We start from the raw sequence: 9,937 nt of genomic DNA on the forward strand, positions 1-9,937 counted from the left end.
CCCGCAGTGTTGGGTTGCGACTTCCAGGACGATGCTGCCAGTCACGCAAACATGGAGCTCCGGAGATCGGCGGCTTCTGGCCTAGGCCGGGCACTACCTATTCTGATCGGCACGCTTCTTCTGGGATGGCCTAAGGGATGAGTGTGAAACCCTGATCGATTAGCAGAGGACGGTGGGGGATTTCATGGAGGGTGATGGGCCCTCTTATGGGCAGGTCACCCCACCATGGCACTTTCACCTATCTGGTGAAATCCTCTCTGGCTGGTCCTAAGGATGAGGCCCACCCCAACTGGGGTGAGTTCTTGGAGGTTACATGACCCACTTCCGGATGGGTCACTCTGCCCCAGAACTTTCCCCGTTGCTCAGATCCATTCCTGAGGTAGATCGATGGCGATAAAATACCCCCAGATTGGGGGAGGAGGAGGAGCTCTAGAGGGGTCACATGCCACTCCTTGCTTCTGCTCACGTTTGCATCTTGACCCCGAAAGTCTTATGTCATGGGGTCATTCTCCTGGTGACAGACGCAGTGATGCCTTAGGGGTGAAGGGCGAGGTCCCTGGCTGGAACCAAATAACTGCCCTTAGCCTCAGTGTGGTTTGACCTAATGGCCACAGTCAAAATGGCTGCCCTCCTCAGGGCTGTGTGGCCCAACGACCAGAGTCCGTGCGGCCGCCTCCTCAGGGCTGTGTGGCCCAGAGACCAGAGTCCGTGTGGCCGCCCGCTCCGTCGGGCTGTGGGGCCCAATGACCAGAGTCCGTGTGGCCGCCCGCTCCGTCGGGGCTGCGTGGCCCAACGACCAGAGTCCGTGTGGCCGCCCTCTCCGCCGGGGCTGTGGGGCCCAATGACCAGAGTCCGTGTGGCCGCTCTCCGCCGGGGCTGTGGCCCAGAGAACAGAGTCCGTGGCCGCCTCTCCGCCGGGCTGTGTGGCCAGAGACCAGAGTCCGTGCAGCCGCCCTCTCCGCCGGGGCTGTGTGGCCCAACGACCAGAGTCCGTGGTGGCCGCCCTCTCCGCGGGGCTGTGGCCCAACGACCAGAGTCCGTGTGGCCGCCTCTCCGTCGGGGCTGCGTGGCCCAACGACCAGAGTCCGTGGCGCCGCCTCTCCGTCGGGGCCGTGGTGACCCAACGACCAGAGTCCGTGTGGCCGCCTCGCCGCCGGGGCTGTGTGGCCCAACGACCAGAGTCCGTGTGGCCGCCACCTCCGCCGGGGCTGTGTGGCCCAACGACCAGAGTCCGTGGGCCGCCCTCTCCGCCGGGGCTGTGGCCCAACGACCAGAGTCCGTGGCCGCCCTTCCGCCGGGGCTGTGGCCCAACGACCAGAGTCCGTGGCGCCGCCTCTCCGTCGGGGCTGTGGCCCAACGACCAGAGTCCGTCGCGGCCGCCCTCTCCGCTGGGCTGTGGCCTAACGACCAGAGTCCGTGTGGCCGCCCTCTCCGCCGGGGCTGTGGCCCAACGACCAGAGTCCGTGCGGCCGCCTCTCCGTCGGGCTGTGGCCCAACGACCAGAGTCGTGTGGCCGCCCTCTCCGCCGGGGCTGTGTGGCCCAACGACCAGAGTCCGTGGCCGCCTCTCCGTCGGGGCTGGGCCCAACGACCAGAGTCCGTGCGGCCGCCTCTCCGCCGGGGCTGTGGGGCCAGAGACCAGAGTCTGTGCGGCCGCCTCCTCTCTGTCGGGGCTGTGGCCAGACCAGAGTCCGCGCGGCCGCCCTCTCCGGCAGGGCTGTGTGGCCCAGAGACCAGTGTCCGTGCCGCTATCCTGTCTCTCACGCCTGTGTGGCCCGATGGCTCCAGACAATATGGCTGCTCTCTCCTCAGTGCTGTGTGGCCCAACGGGCAGAGTCAATATCGCTGCCCTTCAGCACAGGGCTGTCTGGCTGAGAGTTCAGAGACAAGATGGCCGCCCTCCTCTTGGGGCTGTGCAGTCTAGTGGCACATTGGGGAGGTGGGCTGCCACCCAAGGATGGATGGTGGCCGGGTAGGGGACCCAGGCCCTTGTTCCGGGGACTCCCCGGTCCTACCCCAGGCCTTGTCCATGGCCAATGTGTTCAGCACTGAGTCAGTGGGGATCCAGCCAGAACATCTGACGCCAGTCACCATGGCGATGGCTAGTTCTCCCAGGTTACTTCCTACAAGATGTCTCTAGGCCATGGGCTGGGGTCTCTGGGCTCCCGGCGTGGGAATCTCCCAGAGACTCCGAGCTCCCTTGCACGCCTGCAGGCACCCGGGGATGGGGTTGTCTCGGCACCTCGGGCTCTGCAGTCAGGGGCGTCAGCTGCTTCTGGACTGAGCCTACAATGTGCATCCTCCATTTTCGGCATCTGCCTAGACCGAGCTGAGCTGCTCCCTTTCACACTGGTGCTCCAGTTGTAGCATGTCCGGCAGGGCTGGGAGGCTTGGCTTCCGCCGCCTAGACTGTGAGGTTATGTGTGACTGGTGCACCCGGCACATCCTGCTCTGCCTCTTCTCTCTCCTCCTTCCCATGCAGCAGCTGCTTTGCTGCCTCCCAAGAGATGTGATCAGTGGTGGGCCTGGTTGGCTCCTGTTAGCCTCTAGATGTCTGTAAGAGGGAGAAAGGGCAGGAACACAAATCAGAAGAACAAAACCTTCCAGCAGGGTAGTTTTCCACAGCACAAAACCACCACACTTTGCTAATGCTCCTTTGTAACTTCCTGAGAGCTGGCATTGTGTAAAGAGAGCACCCAACCCCCCACAACCTCCGCTACCCTGTGGGCTGGCAATGGATAGAGGGAGTCTGGGAGACTTTCTCCTCTCTCCGCCTGGCTCTGATGACTGAGGGAATCACATGCGAGAAGCTCTGTGAATGTAGGGCTCTGTGCAGTGGGGAGAGATGTCAGACATGGAGCCCAAAGGTGGGGTTGTCCTGACTCTGCAGTAACTTCATTACAGTGAGAGAGATTTCAGAGTTCAGCTACAGGGTTCTGCCCTGTAACCGTGTGTGGGGCTGGGGCAGAAGTGGGGCAGTGATGCACTCATGAAAGGAGTAGGGCTAAGGGGGCCTGTGGTACAGCCGCTAAAGCCCTGTGTGCTGCCCAGCCGGGCCGGCTCTGCCTGGCTGGGTGGGGCGAGGCGGCTCCGCGCTGCCGCTCCTCTCCCCCCGGCCATTTGGGGATTTAGTTGGGGATCGGTCCTGTGTTGAGGAGGGTTGGACTAGATGACCTCCTGAGGTCCCTTCCAACCCTGCTAGTGATACTCTATGAGCTGCTCTGCCTGTAGGCTCCGCCCCTACAGCCCTGTTGGCTGCGAATCATTAATCCCACCCTGGCCCTGCCCCTAGCTGCTCCTCACCCAGCTCCAACCTCGGCTCGACCTCCACTAGGCCCCACCACCCCGGCTCCAGCCACTGGGCCCAACTGTCCATGCTCTGATGTCTGACACCAGCGATATGTAGGAGTTGTTCACCTCCGGGCTTTCCATGCGTATGGCCCTGACTTTGTCAGCTCTGGTTTTCATCTGCCATTGTGCTGCCCTGTCACATGGCTTTATTAGATCCCTTTCAACTTCTTCAAAGTCTTCTATGCCTCACTGACCTACACAATTGTCTGTCATCTGCCAATATCCACCTCGTTGTTCAGTCCCTGTTCCAAAGATGCTGTTGTACGCACCATAGCAGGACAAAGAGGTCTTCTGTGTCGGTCCCGGTTCCCTAGTCGAATGCGGAACCCGACACGAGATTTCCAAGCTTCTGCAGCCATTTGTAATGTCTATTGAGGATGTGCCCTGTGGTCCTGTCACATGTCAAAGGCACTTCCTGAAAAGCTGAAACAAAGAGGAAACGGGTTGGAAGCCCCATGGTGCTGATGTGACTGGTGCCTAGGAAACCTCCCTTCAGATGGCCATTGCCACATGCTATTAGCTACCCAAGAGTCTGCAGGCAAGAAACAGCAACTCAGCTACTCCCAAAATAGCCCTGGACAGAGAGGAGACCCCATTCCGTGCGTAACTTCCCCCTCCCCCAGCATACGCACGTCCACACGCTAAAACACAGGCAGGTGGGAGCAACTCTGCTTGGGATGGAACAGAAAAGCAGAGGTGTTAAATCATCCAACATTTACGCACAGATCCGCATAGGAATTTAGACTCTAACAACATCTACTGAAATCCTATGTGGCCCTGGGCCTGTTCCTTAAGAGGTCACAGGGAAAGATGTTCCCAATGTGCACTCAGGGAATTTCCTATGAGCTGATAACCAAGATATGAGTGGTTCCCTGGCCTGAAATCTCTCCATTACAGGGAGGGCAAGTGATGAATCTTTCCCACAGAGGGTAATTGTCATCATCACCACCACCACCCTTAATAATAACAACAGCCCTTTTCAATTCTGTCAGGCCTTCCTTCAGAGATGTTCTGACCTCTATGAAGACAGTCTCCCCACACAGTTCTAAGGCTACGCCTATTCTAGGAGCTAGGGATGGAATTTCCTGCTCCTGCACACATATTGTGGCACCTCGATCAAAGCTCACGTGATCATCCTTCTTCCTTAAACACTGTCCTTAGACAGAGAGGACACATTCAAACTGTTTTCAGGCCCTGTGCTGCACCCTGTACTTCCCACAGAGGCACAAACACACAGAGGTATTTCACCTTCATACAGGCGGGAGATGCCATCTTCAGTCACTGTTTCAGACAACAAGTCACAGTAATGGTGGATAGTATTTCCTAGACAGACAATGAATCTCATGACTTTTCAAATCCTTTGCTTAAAACTGCGAAAGATGCAGCCATTCTCCCAAGACAGCCCTTGGGAAATTAAATACATTCCTTACATCTGTTCACAAAGCACATTAGATAAAGCATCAGAAGCCTAGAAGTCACTGAGAGACTGATTTCCAAAGGAGATTGAATTCACATCATGCTGGTTTCAAGGTGCAGACAAAGAGGTGTTGTGGGGTGGGGTAGTTGGTGCGATCGATACAGCTAAGTTGCTCCACTCATCTTGGAAGTCATGTTAATCTCTCTCTCTCTCTCTCTCTCTCTCTCTCTGTCACACACACACACACACACACACACAGTTTTAAGATTCTGGTGCTGTGAGAGGGAACAGAGCAGCAGTCTAGAAAAGGGCTTTGAAGGAAGCAGGTCAAAAAAGCTCAAGTGAAGTCGCTCTGCTTACCAATGAACAGGGCTGCAGAATGTCTGATTGTTGTCTGTGAGCTTTCCAGGTATTCTAAGGCGTGGAACAGGAATTTGGGGATGTGGCTCTTGTTGTTCTGCATCTAGGAAGAAAGAAGGAAGAAACGCACAATATACAAATGACATGTTCTTCCCACAGGGAAGCCAAAGCATAGAGCCAGGGCATGGCAACAGCCAGTATGAGCCCATACGCCATAGCAGCACCTCTCTGGAGTTACTGTTGTGTTCTCCAGAACCTCAGCTTTTGTTTTCAGAAAGTTTGCAGGTCTAACAGTTCAGGAGAAAAATTTCAAAAATGTGAAGGGATTGTAACTCCTGCAGAAATGAACCAGCAGAGAGCCTGAATAGAGTCCTGCCACCTGATGGAAGCGGATGGGTACTCAGGTGTGGGGTTAACAAGGTCTCCCTCAAGTCCCCATTCACCACTCTGAAGGCACAAGGAATTCACCTACCAAGCACTTCCAGGCACACTTCCGGAGCTGTGTGGAGCCATCCCAGGCCATGCTGCGGAACAGCATCTTCAAATGAGCCCACCTGAGAAACACTGCACAGCGGAAGAGCGTCAGTTTGCATCTCTGCTAGAGATGGTGAGACCAAGAGGGTTCTCACTGAGAGGGACAGTCTGGGGACATGGAGCCTTCCTGTCACTTGTTCTCCTGCTTGTCCTGCTAGTGGAGGAGATTCCTGTCATTTGTTGTACACAGGAGTGTGCTCAGGAGCGGGAATTGGCTGGAGCGAGCCAGAGCCGTCCTGTCTTTGGATGGTTTGGAGCGGTTGACCAGGGCCCTGCGCTTTGGGGGGCCCCGCACTTCAGGGGGACGCAGGACGTGGGCCATGCTGGGGCCAGGCACAGTACTCCCGGTCCCACTATGCTATGCCCCACCTCGCCAGCGCCCAGCCGTTTGGGAAATGAGGGGTGGGGCTTTGGGGAGGAGGAATAGGGATGGGGCAGGGGCGGAGCAGGTGGGAAGAGGTGGGGTGGCACTTGGGGAAGGGATGGAGTGGGGCTGGGGCTTAGGGCAGAGTAGGGGTGTTGTCCCAGGCCCTGTGCCTCTATGGACGGCCCTGGAAAGATTCATAAGACATCTCCACAGCTCAGTCCTTAGGTGCAAAGAGACTGCATGAGAGCGTGAGTCAGCTTTGGGATCCCAAAGAGTCGGACCAAAGGGCCCCCAGATCAGGCTTCCCTCCACATACCAGTTGGCCCAACAACAGAGGACAACGTCCGTGAATTCTGGGAAGCTGGGACCTGGAGAAGTTCTCTCAGGAGCTCCAGGGAAGAAGTCAGGCAGCTGCACCCACTTTCCAGAAGGCTGTGGGCAGATATCAGCTCCCTGAACTGAAGGGGCTCTACAGATCTGTGCTCCCTTTTCTTTGCTGCCTCTTGTTATGAACCTTTGGATGCAGCAGCCCAAAGGCCTGAGGCCCGTCTTTGCAGGAGAGGGTCAGGCTCTTTCCCAGAAGAAGGCTTTTCTTCCCAATTGTGCTGTGTGCTGTGAGAATGGATGAGGCACTGGGCTCCAGCATGGAGTGAAGCAGGGAGGAGAAGACTCTGCTTGGGCAAGGGGCTCTGGCCATTAATGGAGTGGGGGCCCCAGGAGATTCTGGCTCTTTACTCTTAAGGAAATAATGACCGTGGCACTTACCAGTGTCACACTCTCATCCCGGTCTTCAAGGTGCAGCAGGAGCGGGAGCAAGCAGTGGATCATCTTCTGCTGCACGATGGGTTTGTCCGGTCCTTCACGCTGCTCACCACGCTGCCAAGCAGTAAAATGGCAACGGAGCGCACGCTGTCCCTCTCCTGGCAATGACACACAGGGAGTGGGAAGCCCGGTTAAAGCCAGGCAGGATCAGAGCATAACGTGACAGAGTCATATCCGCACGCTGCCCGGTTCCCCGTGTTAACTGACTTGGGTCGCGGGAGCAGTGAGGCCACCAGGCCAGCGCCATAGACATCTTGTGTAGAACAAGGCCTGAGACACTGTGCAGGGCAGTGCAGCCCCATGGTGTCCTAGACACAATTTCTGTCTGGAGAGCACAGAATCCTAGACCCCTAGAAGCTTAGGGAGAGGGAGGGAAGGCTGCTGGAGACTGGTCTGGGGAAGGGAGGAGCAGCTGCTGAGCCTTACAGGGAGGTGCTGCTACAAAACACAGCAGTTCTTTTGCTCCTTGGTGCCCCTGAGAGCCGGGAGATTCCCGACCCACCTCTTTCCTGCTGGGAATCTCCACCCTTTGGGGGCCGGTGTTCTCCAGACAGCTGGTCATCTGCCCAGTGCCAGGACCCCTCTCCCCGAGGCCAGGCGGCAGCAGGGGCTGGGAGCATGGTGCTGATGCTGAGGTTTGCGGAGAAGAGCTCTGACAGGAGGTGGCTGAGCAGGAGATTCCCACCCATGGCAGGGGCACCCTTGGAGGCTTCATGGCAGGGCTGAGGGGTGGAGGGAAGGGGATGGGAAGAGAGAGACAAGGGCACCAGAGACAGGCGGGGAGGAATGGGGTTCTCCTGTGTTTCCCAGCCTTACGTCATCAATGAAGGGGCGAAGGCTGACTGCAATGTCCTGGGAGATGGAGCCAAGCCCTCCCCATCCAGGAGGTAGATGATGTCTGCAGCTTGATGCATGGCTCCCATGACACGCCTCTATCCGTGTCACAGAACATGTCCATGATCGCTGGCAGCTGGGCCCGTAACGAGTGCACCTGCAGCAATGGAGAAGGCAGCTCATTACTACCCTGGATGACAGCCTGGGGCATATGCTGGCCCATCCCACTCCCACCTATGAGACACCACGGCTGGCACAGCCGCCCAATGGGGCACAAAGTCATTCTCCTGTCACTCTCTGCCAGCTGCTCACTGTAACCTTTGTCTTTGCTCACCCGCCTCCCACTGCATCACATCTGCAATCAGGGTCAGCTCACGGGAGCAGGGACCACGTCGTGCCTTGATTTGCTCAGTAAAGCACCTCCAACATTCGAGTGCTGTGCGTTAAACAACAGGGCTTGTGTGGGGATCTCGCCTCATTGCTGAGCGATTCGATAGACATCGGCTTCCTCGGTCCCCGGGCAATCCACGCCTCACCTTTTCTGGCTGGAGCACAATACTGCCAAGGCCTCGCAGACTGAGCCGACGTACAATGGGGTTTTTATCTTGGGTCCATTCCATGAGCTGTGCCTGAGCTCTGATTTTGTCAGTATTGTCTCAATGGAAGGACTCTGGAGAAACTGGAAAGAGCCAAATCAACATCGGGTTGAGGAGCAGAGGTCTTCCTGTGGGTCTGTCCCCTGACACTCATCTTTACCAAATGGCCACTTACTCCCATACAACGTCTCCGGTGTGTAGGGAGCCAGTTGCTGCTCTTTCAGTTGGCTCATTCCCAGAACTTAGACTAATGCACAAGTCACAAATAAACCCCCAGGGAAAGGGGAATCTCCAGGCCCCACTGAGTGCCATGGAGAGACCCCTGGGGCAGAAGAAAAGCAGAACCCCAGGAAAAGGTGAGGAGAGAAGCATGGCCTTGGGGCACCGGAGAAACATCTCCTCTTGTCACATGATCCCACCTAGGTACATCCAGCCAGGAGCGATCTCACCCTGTCTCTCCCTCCTCTCTGTGCCATGCCCCACCACCATCCATGTGCGGAGAGGAGCTAGCTGGCTGGAAGGCTGCTGAGCTGCTGACAATGTGCCCAGAGCTTACTGGCCTGAGCTGCTCTCCTGTCAACTAATGAATCTCACCTCAGTGCAGAAAGTTATGGCGATATTTCTCTGCTCCTCCTCCTTCTCCCTTTGAACAGTGGTGACGGCCTCTGAAGACGGCAGGGAGCTGAGGGTTCTCAAACTCGATCATGGCTCTGGAACATGGAGCAGAAAGTCCCTTGTGGTTATCAAGGGGGAGAGAGAGTTCCTCTCTAGTTGCTGGGCTGAGATGGCAGCCTGGAACAGAGGAACATTTCACACGGAAATCCCATTCCCAAGAGAGACCCACTGAAGAGGAAACTTTGGGCTCCTACCTTGCAATCACGCCAACACCCTGCGAGTAGTAATATCGTGAGGCTATCATGTCCCAACCCTGCTGAAATTGGATGCTGGCAAATTCCTTCCAGTATCCGGGCATGGAAAAAAGAGTCTTCACAGCCTCCACCGACGTGCTAAAGACAAAAAATACCAGTGTCAGGCAACGAGATCAGCCCCAATCATGGCAAATCTGCACACGCCCTGGCACACACAGTATGGACAGCAGGAGCTAGCCTCCCGATGATAGATCCAGTGTGATATCATGGTGCTCCCCTGCCCAATGGGCCCTGTCGACACTGCAGTTTCATTGAGTTTGTAACCAGTTAGTGACACTGTAGCTTCTAAGATGGTTGATGTCATCACTCAATGCGGTTGAATACTTGATTCTTTACTGTGACAGGTAACAGGACTCAAGCGGGCATGTGGGGCCAGATCCTTAGTTGGTGTAAGCGAGCCTGGGCTAACTATAGCACCCGAACAAATGATGGCCATGAACAGCCTACATGTGTTTAGCAGAGCACATCTGTTCTTCCTTTTCCTTTCAGTCATTACCTTAGGGGGTTGAGGCAGCTGATCCTCCTCGGGGCCGGATGTCGTGCTGGCCATGTAGGTCCCTGGCAAGTGCAGATCCATCACATACTGCACTTGCCTGACGCAGAGGATGAGCATCTGGGGATACATTTCCAGGATGGCTTCTCGGTATCCCCATAGGAAAAGGACCTCGTAAATGGTCCTCATTGCCTGGAGGGGGGAAAGAATTTCACTCCACTATCCCAATCTGCCA

At 56.4% G+C, this 9,937-nt stretch overlaps 2 long non-coding RNA genes across 2 annotated transcripts; both read right to left on the bottom strand.

Annotated features, from left to right (window-relative positions):
• Nucleotides 1-2,496: 2,496 nt before the first annotated feature.
• Nucleotides 2,497-5,180, bottom strand: LOC120385091. The gene is made up of 4 exons (XR_005589256.1): nt 5,128-5,180; nt 4,599-4,673; nt 3,620-3,773; nt 2,497-2,553 (listed from the first exon to the last, which is right to left on the bottom strand). It is a non-coding gene; the product is annotated as an uncharacterized LOC120385091 (long non-coding RNA).
• A 3,168-nt stretch (nt 5,181-8,348) lies between these two features.
• On the bottom strand, nt 8,349-9,729 carry LOC120385093. Its single transcript, XR_005589258.1, has 4 exons — nt 9,706-9,729; nt 9,150-9,287; nt 8,875-8,990; nt 8,349-8,363 (listed from the first exon to the last, which is right to left on the bottom strand). It is a non-coding gene; the product is annotated as an uncharacterized LOC120385093 (long non-coding RNA).
• Between the last annotated feature and the right edge of the window lie 208 nt (nt 9,730-9,937).

This window comes from Mauremys reevesii, linkage group 17 (assembly GCF_016161935.1).
Source record: "Mauremys reevesii isolate NIE-2019 linkage group 17, ASM1616193v1, whole genome shotgun sequence".
Classification (NCBI taxonomy): domain Eukaryota; kingdom Metazoa; phylum Chordata; order Testudines; family Geoemydidae; genus Mauremys; species Mauremys reevesii.